Source organism: Camelina sativa, chromosome 1 (genome assembly GCF_030686135.1).
Source record: "Camelina sativa cultivar CO46 ecotype springtype chromosome 1, ASM3068613v1".
Taxonomy (NCBI): Eukaryota; Viridiplantae; Streptophyta; class Magnoliopsida; order Brassicales; family Brassicaceae; genus Camelina; species Camelina sativa.
In genome coordinates, this window is record NC_141880.1 from 21,346,321 (window position 1) to 21,358,159 (window position 11,839).

The 11,839-nt window shown below is 43.0% G+C and overlaps 1 long non-coding RNA gene across 1 annotated transcript; it reads right to left on the reverse strand.

Moving 5' to 3' along the window:
* Positions 1-10,731: 10,731 nt before the first annotated feature.
* Positions 10,732-11,459, reverse strand: LOC147950176 (uncharacterized). The gene is made up of 2 exons (XR_015596261.1): positions 11,315-11,459; positions 10,732-11,018 (listed from the first exon to the last, which is right to left on the reverse strand). It is a non-coding gene; the product is annotated as an uncharacterized LOC147950176 (long non-coding RNA).
* Between the last annotated feature and the right edge of the window lie 380 nt (positions 11,460-11,839).

Below are 11,839 nucleotides of genomic sequence, written 5' to 3' on the forward strand. Positions count from 1 at the left end.
CAATGTTTCTCTCTGTTTTAGCCTGTATTCTCGGGTTAAGCCTATTTTGGGATAAAAGGGGTTTAAGTGTTGTCTAAACACTCCAAATGTAAGTTTGAGAGTAGAGTAATCAAGAGATTATGGAAGAGAGTGAAATCGTGTAAAGAGTGAGGAGAGTGAACGATTGAGAGAGAGAGTGTTGGAGAAAGAGAATAAACTCTTTTCTTACTTCTATTAGTATGATACTTACAAACTATTTAAAGACATATACAAATAGGATATTCTCTTAGGATCCTATGCACACTAATATGAGGAGAAAGCGACATCTCCTTATTCTAACATGTGATCTCCTCTTCTCTCTTACAACTTGCTCCAACGGCTACAAAGGAAGGATCGAGATGAATGGCGACCGTTGGAGGATCTCTTTGGTGGATTGGGCTCATGAAGACTTCTATTTGAGGATGGCCCGTTGGTTGGTCGTACGGACGTCCGTACGGTCGTACGGACAAGTGTGTGTGCCGGTTCATACTCCCCCTCAAGCTTGACTTGGGGAACTAGTCAAGCTTGACAACATAGGCACCCACCTCATTAAAAACCTTAGTATAGAAAAACCTCTTGGGAAAACTATACTTAAGGGAAAAAGAGTGTAGGCGCCAAAACAAAGCAAGTCATGGCCGAGTGAGGTTTAGGAGGCCAAGCTTAGGATGGATGTATTCACACACTTGGGGGCTCGCAGCTTTAGTCAGGACGTCTGCAAGTTGTTCTTTGCTTTCGGTATGGCAAGGTAAGACAACTCCAAGCTTGATTTGTTCTCGGACCTTATGGCAATCCACTTCAATGTGCTTGGTCCGCTCATGGAACACTGAATTGGTTGCTATATGAATGGCTGCTTCGTTATCACAGTGCATGGTGATCGGCTTTGTTGATTCTATTCCAAGATCCTTGAGTAACATCTTCAGCCACATTAGCTCCGTCGTTAGCTTCCTCATAGCTCTATACTCGGATTCGGCACTTGAGAGTGAGACGACCTTTTGCTTCTTGCTCTTCCATGTGACCAGGTTCCCTCCAAGGAACGTGCAATAGCCTGTGGTTGAGCGTCGGTCCCCACGATCTCCGGCATAGTCAGCGTCGCAGTAGCCTACCAACTCAGTGCTCTTGTTGCGTCCCATCCATATGCCTTGGCCGGGTGAGCCCTTGATGTACTTGAGGATCCGTGTCAGCATGTTCCAATGGTGCACGGTGGGGTTCTTCATATGCTGGCTTACCTGGTTCACGGCAAAGCAAATGTCAGGCCGTGTGATAGTCAAATAAATGAGCTTACCGACTAGCCGCCGGTAGAGGCTAACGTCCTCGAATGGAGCGGTGTCAAGCTCCCCCTGTCCTCCATCCTTGTAATTCTCTTCTAGGGGCGTTGTTACTGCCTTAGCTCCTAGTTTTCCTGTTTCACTCAATAAGTCTAGTGCATACTTTCTTTGAGACAACAATAACCCTTCATTTGATCTATAAACTTCTATTCCAAGAAAGTATTTCAACTCTCCAAGATCTTTAATATCAAAAACTGATTTCAAGAATGTTTTAGAGTCTTGAATACCTACCGAGTCACTTCCAGTGATGATGATATCATCAACATACACTAGAATGACTACTATACCTTTGGCGCTTGGTAAGGTGAACAAGGTGTGGTCAGCTTCGGATTTGCGAAAGCCTTTGTCAAGGAGTGTGGTGCTAAGCTTGTGATACCAAGCCCTTGGTGACTGCTTCAAGCCATAGATAGCTTTGTTGAGTTTCAAGACCTTTCCCGGACCAATAGTATCCTCCAAACCCGGTGGTGGTCGCATATACACTTCATCCTCCAGTTCTCCTTGCAAGAAGGCGTTCTTCACGTCCATTTGCCAAAGTTCCCAGTCGAGGTTGGTGGCGAGAGAGAGTACAACTCGAACCGTGTGAAGCTTAGCCACCGGAGCAAACGTATCAAGATAGTCCTCCCCATACGTTTGCGTGAACCCTCGTGCGACTAGGCGGGCTTTGTGGCGTTCAATCTCCCCATTGCTCTTATATTTGATTGTGAAGATATACCGAGAGGTGACAGCCTTCTTGCCCTTGGGTAAGTCAGCCTCGTCCCATGTATGATTTTGCACCATGGCCGTATTCTCGGCATCCACTGCATCTCTCCATACTTTGTGCTGCTTAGCCTCATCATAGGTCTTGGGGATCCAATCCTCATCAATATGGCCAAGAAACACTTGATGCTCTATCGGAAAATGAGCCAAGGTGCACACGGCCTGAATCGGATGAGCAACGGCCATGTTGTTGTAGTACACACGGGTGTTCTTCCAATGAGCCAACGGATACCTAATACGTTGGCTGCGCCGAAGAGGAACTATAGCCCCAGCTTCGGAGTTGGCTCGTCCTGGAGTAATGATCTCCTCAAGCTGTTCAGCCGTCTCCTCGGTTGTTTCGGCCGTGTTGTCCGCGAGTGACTCGGGTGCTTCCTCATGCTGCTCAGTATGGTCATCGGCATGTGTAGCAGGCTCAGGCTCAGTAAATGGCTCAGGTTGCTCTGGTGATGCTGGTCTGGCTGACTCGGTAGTGATCCGATCGTTTTCAAGACCTAGTCGCTCAAGGATTACTCGGAGGTTGCGCGTCCGATCAGATGGTGAATCAGAGAGGTTACGGAGCTCATCCCAATTCTTCTCATCGTAAAAACCTTGTGTCTCCATGAACTTGACATCACGAGATACTAGAACCCTCCTTGTTGTAGGTTCATAGCACTTATACCCCTTTTGTGTGGTAGAGTAGCCAAGAAACATAGCCTTTGTACTCTTTGCATCAAGCTTGTCTCTTAGCTCACCTGGTCGCAACACATAGCACACACAACCAAACACTCGTAAGTGATCAAATGTAGGTTTGTCATTCGTTAATACCTCAAATGGAGACACATCCTTTAGGATCTTTGTTGGTGTGCGGTTAATAAGATAACAAGCGGCTAGCACAGCATCTCCCCAAAACCTCTTTGGAACCCTTGTGTGAAACATCATAGACCTTGCTACTTCCATGAGATGCCTATTCTTTCTCTCAGCCACTCCATTTTGTTGTGGTGTGTAAGGACAGCTAGTTTGATGAAGAATTCCATGTTTGGCTAGATATTGCTTAAAGGCATGGCTTGTGTACTCTCCACCATTATCTGATCTCAAAATTTTAATCTTGGCATGAAAGTGGTTAGTGACATAATTTTGAAAATTAGTAAAGGCCTCAAGGACTCTATCCTTAGAGGGAAGTAAAGTTATCCAAGTATATTTTGATTTTTCATCAATAAAAGTCACAAAATACTTTTGATTATCTCTAGATAAGCAAGGAGATGTCCAAACATCAGAATGAATTAAATCAAAACATTTTTCATAAATAGTAATAGATTTAGGAAAAACAGCCTTGCAATGTTTACCAAGAATACAAGCCTCACACTCATCATTTTGAAAAGAAACATTAGGAAATATTAAAGATAAAGCTCTTGTGTGAGGGTGTCCTAGCCTAGCATGTAAAATAGAATCACTAGGTTTCATAATAACCGAATTAAAACAAGATGCATTAGAAGATAAGTTCAAGTCCTCAAGCACATAGAGGTCATCCTTGGATCCTCCTTGACCAAGAACCTTACTTGTCTCAATATCCTGAAAATGAACATTGTTAGGACCAAATATAGCATAACAATTTAAATCAGTAGTGGCTCTCTTAACTGATAGCAAGTTAGAAGTAAAGTTTGGCATATAAAATGCCTTAGTCTCCTTATCAAATAGTTTCAAGTTTCCAATGCCTTTAACTGGTACTTTCTCACCATTTGCTATTATCACATTACCATTAGCAGGTTTAATATCACTAATTAGCCTAGAATCACTAATCATGTGATGGGATGCACCAGAATCAACTATGAGGGGTTTAATTTTGTTTGAGGCAAGAAACGCCTTACCGGTGGCCTCTTTGATGGCTTTGATGAGCGCATCAAGGTCGGACCGCCTTACCAGCTCGGACGATGCTGCAGCAAGAGCAGTTCCACTGGTCACTTGTTGAGGTTGCTCAGAGATTGATGACTCCCCCATGGCTACTGCTTGATGAGCTCTCGGTGGTCCTCCGCGGTTTGGTCGTCCACCTCGGATGGTACCCGGCGGTGGTGCTAGATGAGGGTGTAGAATCCAGCAGCGGCTCTTGAAGTGACCAAGCTTCTTACAATGCTCACAAAATGGCGGGTTGTTCTTGTCCTCCGGCTTGTAGTAGCCCTTGTTTGCTGATGCCGTCTCAGCTTTGTTAGCGGTCACAAGTTCTCCCTTGCCGCCAAACAATCCCATGGAGCCATGCTCCTTTTGAATTTGGTTACAGACATCATCAAGGCTAGGGAGCTTGTCCGACCGTAGAATATGCTTGATAAGGTCATTGTAGGAGGGGTTCAAGGTCAAGAGAAGGCCGAACACCTTATCTTGTTCACGCCTCTCATTCAGAATGGCCGGATCTATAGTCACCGGCCGGAGCATCTCTAGTTCAGCCCAAAGGGACCTAAACTTCCCAAAGTGCTTGGTGAACTCCATGTCTTCTTGGTTGAGGTTGTTGATGGCCCTCTTAATCTCAAAAATTCGGTTTACATTTGTAACATTCCCAAAAACATTCTTGAGAGTGTCCCACAAGTCTTTTGCTGTCTCGCAATAAGAGTAAGCTTCAAGTATAGGTGCATCTAGGGAGTTTTGAATGATAGCTAGGACTCCCTGATCTTCTTGAAACCACTTGTTCTTCTCATCGACAAGATCCTTGCCGTCTTTGGTGGTCTCGCCACTAGGAGCTTCGCTCGTCTCAACATGGGACCAAAGTCCTCGGCCGCATAGGGCTGTCTTTGTGGTTCTAGCCCACAGTAAGTAATTCTCTCCCTTGAGAGTAACTGGAACAATGAGAGTTTTGGTAGTTTCCATGGAAAAAGATGAAGAGACCGTTGGTTAAAGCTATTGTCCAACGGTTAAAGAAAGAAGATTCAAGAACAAGAAATTTCAAGAACAAGAAAGAGAATGCGGAAGGGAGTGATGGAGATTTGAGGCAAGAACAGAATCAAATCTGCTCTGATACCATGTAAGTTTGAGAGTAGAGTAATCAAGAGATTATGGAAGAGAGTGAAATCGTGTAAAGAGTGAGGAGAGTGAACGATTGAGAGAGAGAGTGTTGGAGAAAGAGAATAAACTCTTTTCTTACTTCTATTAGTATGATACTTACAAACTATTTAAAGACATATACAAATAGGATATTCTCTTAGGATCCTATGCACACTAATATGAGGAGAAAGCGACATCTCCTTATTCTAACATGTGATCTCCTCTTCTCTCTTACAACTTGCTCCAACGGCTACAAAGGAAGGATCGAGATGAATGGCGACCGTTGGAGGATCTCTTTGGTGGATTGGGCTCATGAAGACTTCTATTTGAGGATGGCCCGTTGGTTGGTCGTACGGACGTCCGTACGGTCGTACGGACAAGTGTGTGTGCCGGTTCATACCAAATTCATCCCGAACTCTTATAATTAGTCAATTGCATTGGGTTGTCGCACATTCTGACCCTAGAAACAGTAACAAATCAATTTACTGCTTCGAATCAATGTTTTCTCGGTTTTAGCCTGTTTTGGGAAAAAATGATCAAAGTGGTGTCTAAACACTCCAAATTCAACCCAAACTCTTATAATTAGTCAAATGCATTGGGTTGTTACATATTTTTACCCTAGAAAGAGTAACATAGCTGTTTACTGCTTTAAATCAATGTTTCTCTCCGTTTTAGCCTGTTTTCTCGGTGTAAACCTATTTTGGGATAAAGGGGTTTAAGTGTTGTCTAAACACTCCAAATTCATCCCGAACTCTTATAATTAGTCAAGTGCATTGGGTTGTCGCACATTCTGACCCTAGAAACAGTAACAAATGAATTTACTGCTTCGAATCAATGTTTTCTCGGTTTTAGCCTGTTTTGGGAAAAAGGGTAAAAAAGGTGTCTAAACACTCCAAATTCAACCCAAACTCTTGTAATTAGTAAAATGCATTGTATTGTTACATATTTTGACCCTAGAAAGAGTGAACTAGCTGTTTACTGCTTTGAAACTATGTTTTCTCTTGGTTTTAGCATGTTATATCGGTTTTAGCCTGTTTTGGGATAAAACGGGTTTAAGTGTTGTCTAAACACTCCAAATTTAACCCGAACTCTCATAATTAGTCAAATGCATTGGATTGTTACATATTTTGACCCTAGAAAGAGTAACATAGCTGTTTACTGCTTTAAATCAATGTTTCTCTCTGTTTTAGCCTGTATTCTCGGGTTAAGCCTATTTTGGGATAAAAGGGGTTTAAGTGTTGTCTAAACACTCCAAATTCATCCCGAACTCTTACAATTAGTCAATTGCATTGGACTGTCACACATTCTGACCCTAGAAACAGTAACAAATTAATTTACTGCTTCGAATCAATGTTTTCTCGGTTTTAGCCTCTTTTGGGAAAAAGGGTAAAAGTGGTGTCTAAACACTCCAAATTCAACCCAAACTCTTGTAATTAGTCAAATGGATTGTATTGTTACTAATTTTGACCCTAGGAAGAGTGACCTAGCTGTTTACGGCTTCGAAACTATGTTTTCTCTCGGTTTTAGCCTGTTTTCTCGGTTTTAGCCTGTTTTGGATTAAAACGGGTTTAAGTGTTGTCTAAACACTCCAAATTCAACCCAAACTCTTATAATTAGTAAAATGCATTGGATTGTTACATATTTTGACCCTAGAAAGAGTAACAAAGCAATTTACTGCTTTGAATCTATGTTTTCTCTCGGTTTTAGCTGTTGGGATTTATGAGACAAAGCTCACAAGAGAGGGTGGACAAACACTTGGTGAATGAATCCCCCTTTACCCACAACAAACTAACTCGATCTCAAGGGGAAGAAGAGGTCATCAACTTGTGATGAACTCCCCATAAAGACACTAAAATAGACCCCAAATACTAGACAGTAAGAGGATCTATGAAGGAGTAAACAACCTAGTTTGAGACTAGTTCTTGTTAAAGTATCACAACACTTAAGAGTTTGTGTACTTAGATAGAAAGAACTTAGAATCAGTAAGCTAGGGAATAAGAAGTAAATAAAGAAGAGTTTAGGTGGGTTTGAGAAGAGAATAGGCTGCCTTAAGGGCAGCCTCTAACCGCTAATCTCCTACACACACTACATTGTTGATATGAACAAGAACACAAGTGTAGAGATGGAAAACGGTTTCTCTTCTATTGAATAATGTTGTAATATATTACAAAATGAGAGATTACAATGCTTAATATAGGAGAACAAATGTATATGGCCGTTTGAGATAAATGAGAGGTGAGAGTGACATATAGCCGTTGGTGCACAAGTGGGTGTATGGTGAAAGGGACAGCTCCTTCCCTTGGTTGTCTCATTCTTCACCAACCAAGGTCTCACATGTGTAAGTTTAGAAACGAGAGAGTGTAGAGATCAAGTGAGTTTGAGAGTGTTCGCACGAGAGAGTAGAAGAGAGTATGGAAGTGTAAGAGAGAGAGTATAGAAGAAGAATCAAACTTCTTACTTGAAAAAGAACCTAGATACATCCTAATTATAGACAAAGTAAACAGCATATTCCTATGGGATCCTATACACGCTTTACATGACTGAAAGTGACATCCTTCCTTCTTAACATAACATGTGACTTGTGAGTTGAAATATCTTCCCACTTGCACACAAACTCCAACGGTCGGTAGGAGAAGGATCTAGAGACTTGGTTGTCTCATACAAGCCTTAGAAGACTTCAAGTGGGCTTCTACACGAGATGGTATGGTTGGCCCGATGAGAGAGAACGGTCGTTGACTTGTACGGACGTTGACTTGTACGGACATGGTGATCAAGATCCCAAATTATACTCCCCCTCAAGCTTTAGTCATTGGACCCTATGACATAAGCTTGAACCATTGATCACCTACCTCATTAAAAACCTTAGTATATAAAACCACTTGGGAAAAATTATACTTAAGGGAAAAAGAGCGTAGGATCTCAAGGTTTGGTGAGGTCCATGAGTCCTAGCCGAGGGTGAATGTATTCGCACACTTGTGGGCTGGCCGCCTTTGTGAAAATGTCGGCTAGTTGCTCTTTGCTGTCTGTATGACATGGGAGTGTGACGCCTAGCTGAATCTGCTCTCGCACCTTGTGGCAATCGACCTCTATGTGTTTTGTTCTCTCGTGAAACACGGAATTGGTGGCTATGTGGATGGCTGCTTCGTTATCACAATGCATAGTGATAGGCTTTGATGATTCAACTCCAAGATCCTTCAATAGTGCCTTAAGCCACATGAGCTCGGTTGTTAACTTCCTCATGGCTCTATACTCGGACTCCGCACTAGATAACGAGACAACCTTTTGTTTCTTGCTCTTCCATGTGACTAAGTTTCCTCCCAAGAACGTGCAGTATCCGGTGGTTGAGCGACGATCCCCATGGTCTCCGGCGTAATCAGCGTCACAATATCCTATCAACTCGGTGCTCTTGTTCCTTCCCATCCATATGCCTTGTCCCGGAGCTCCCTTGATGTACTTAAGGATTCGGTTCACCATGTTCCAGTGGTGTCTAGTTGGGTTTTGCATGTGTTGGCTTACCTGGTTCACAGCAAAACAAAGATCAGGCCTAGTGATAGTTAAATATATGAGCTTACCCACTAGACGCCTATATCGCGTGACATCTTCGAATGGAGGCTCCCCCTTTCCGGCTGTCTTGTAGTTTTCTTCAAGAGGTGTGGTCACTGCTTTTGATCCAAGTTTTCCTGCTTCACTTAAGAGGTCAAGAGCATACTTTCTTTGTGATAAAAACAATCCTTCATCAGACCTATACACTTCTATACCAAGAAAATACTTAAGTTCTCCAAGGTCTTTAATATCAAAAACTGACTTAAGAAACTCTTTAGCTTCTTGAATACCTACCTTGTCACTTCCAGATATGATGATATCATCAACATATACTAGAATGACCACTATACCTTTGTCACTTGGTAGTGTGAAGAGAGTATGATCCGATTCTGATTTGCGAAAACCTTTCCCAAGTAAGGTTGTGCTCAACTTGTGGTACCATGCTCTAGGCGATTGTTTAAGGCCATATATTGCCTTGTTGAGCTTCAGCACCTTTCCCGGGCCTATGGTGTCCTCTAGACCAGGCGGTGGCCGCATGTAGACCTCATCTTCAAGTTCTCCTTGCAAGAACGCATTCTTCACATCCATTTGCCATAGATCCCAATCCAAGTTTGTGGCCAAGGAGAGAACAACTCGAACTGTGTGTAATTTGGCCACCGGAGCAAACGTATCTTTGTAATCCTCCCCATACGTTTGCGTAAAACCACGAGCTACAAGTCTGGCCTTGTAGCGTTCAATCTCCCCATTGCTCTTATACTTGATAGTGAAGATATACCGAGACGTCACAGCCTTCTTGCCCTTGGGTAAGTCTGATTCGTCCCATGTGTGATTTTGCACCATGGCCGTGTTCTCGGCATCAACTGCGTCTCGCCACACCTTGTGGTCCTTGGCCTCATCATATGTCTTGGGAACCCAATGCTGGTCAATTTGGCCAAGGAACACTTGATGTTCCATCGGAAAGTGTGCCAGCGTGCATACAGCTTGAATTGGGTGTGCGACGACCATGTTGTTGTAGTACACTCTAGTGTTCTTCCAGTTAGATGGGGGAAACTTGAGACGTTGGCTACGTCGAAGAGGAACTATAGTTCCCGCCTCTGAGCTAGCTCTGCCTAGTGTAATAATTTCTTCAAGCTGCTCAGCCGGTTCCTCGGATGGCACATCATTGTTGTCTCCGGGTAGTTCGGTCGAATCCGTGGGCAACTCAGTTTCGTCGTTGGTATGAGAAGTGGGTGGATCAAGGTCGGGCTCAGGGAATGGCTCAGGTTGTTCTGGTGATGCTTGACTGGCCGGCGCGTTGGTGATCCGATCATTCTCAATACCTAGCCTCTCAAGGATCACCCGGAGGTTGCGTGTCCGATCGGAAGAAGAGGTCGAGAGATTGCGAAGTTCATCCCAGTTCTTCTCATCATAAAATCCTTGTGACTCCACAAACTTGACATCACGAGACACAAGAACTCTTCTTGTCTCCGAGTCATAGCACTTATATCCTTTTTGAGTTGTAGAATAGCCGATAAACATTGCCTTAGTACTCTTAGCATCAAGCTTGTCTCTTAGTTCACCTGGTCGCAACACATAGCAAACACAACCAAATACTCGTAAATGATCAAAGTTAGGCTTTTCATTGTTCAATACCTCAAATGGAGACAAGTCGTTGAGTATTTTTGTTGGTGTGCGGTTGATAAGATAACAAGCTGTGAGCACGGCATCTCCCCAAAAGCGTTTTGGAACTCTTGTATGGAACATCATGGACCTTGCTACCTCCATGAGATGCCTATTCTTCCTTTCAGCCACCCCATTTTGTTGTGGTGTGTATGGACAGCTAGTTTGATGAAGAATTCCATGTTCGGCTAGATATTGCTTAAAGGCATGGCTTGTGTATTCTCCACCATTATCTGATCTCAAAATTTTAATCTTGGCATGATAGTGGTTAGTGACATAATTTTGAAAGCTAGTAAAAGCTTCAAGAACTCTATCCTTAGAAGGAAGCAAAGTTATCCAAGTATATTTTGATTTTTCATCAATAAAAGTCACAAAATACTTTTGATTTTCTCTAGATAAGCAAGGGGATGTCCAAACATCAGAATGAACCAAATCAAAACATTTTTCATAAATAGTAATAGATTTAGGAAAAACAGCCTTGCAATGTTTACCAAGAATACAAGCCTCACACCCATCATTTTGAAAAGAAATATTAGGGAACATTAAAGCTAAAGCTCTAGTGTGAGGATGTCCTAGCCTAGCATGTAAAATAGAATCACTAGGTTTAACAACAACCGAATTAAAACAAGAAGCAGATAAATTCAAGTCCTCAAGCATATAGAGATCACCCTTGGAACCTCCTTGACCAAGGACCTTACTTGTCTCAATATCCTGAAAATGAACCTTGTTAGGACCAAATATTGCATAACAATTCAAATCAGTAGTGGCTCTCTTAACTGATAGCAAGTTGGAAGTAAAATTTGGCATATAGAACGCTTTAGTATCTTTATCAAATAATTTCAAGTTTCCAATGCCTTTAACTGGCACTTTCTCACCATTTGCTATCACAACATTACCACTAGCCGGTTTAATATCACTCATTAACCTAGAATCACTAATCATGTGGTGAGAAGCACCGGAATCAACTATGAGCGGTTTAGTTTGATTCAAGGCAAGATAAGAGTTACCGGAATTTTCTTTGAGTGCCTTAATGAGCGCATCAAGATCAGACTTCCTCACGAGGTCCGACGAGGCAGCCAGGGCAGTTCCATTCATATCCGGAGCTCGAGGGTTCAGTTCAGCAACCAATGGCTCCACACTCGCTCGATGAGCTCTTGGTGCTCCACGGTGGTTCATTGGTCGGTTTACTCGGAGGTGTGGGTGGAGAATCCAACACTCATTCTTGAAATGGCCCGGCTTCTTGCAGTGGTGACACACTGGTTCTTTCTTGTTATCTCCTCGATAGTAGCCCTTGTTTGCGGTCGCTACATCAGCTTGGTTGGCGGTTACAAGCTCCCCCTTGTTACCAAACAACCCCATGGAACCATGCTCCTTTTGAATCTGACTACACACTTCCTCCAGGCTGGGAAGCTTGTCCGACCTCAAGATATGCTTGATAAGATCGTTGTAAGATGGATTCAGCGTAAGGAGGAGGCCGAACACCTTGTCTTGTTCACGCCTCTCATTCAAGATTGCCGGATCAAGAGTCGCTG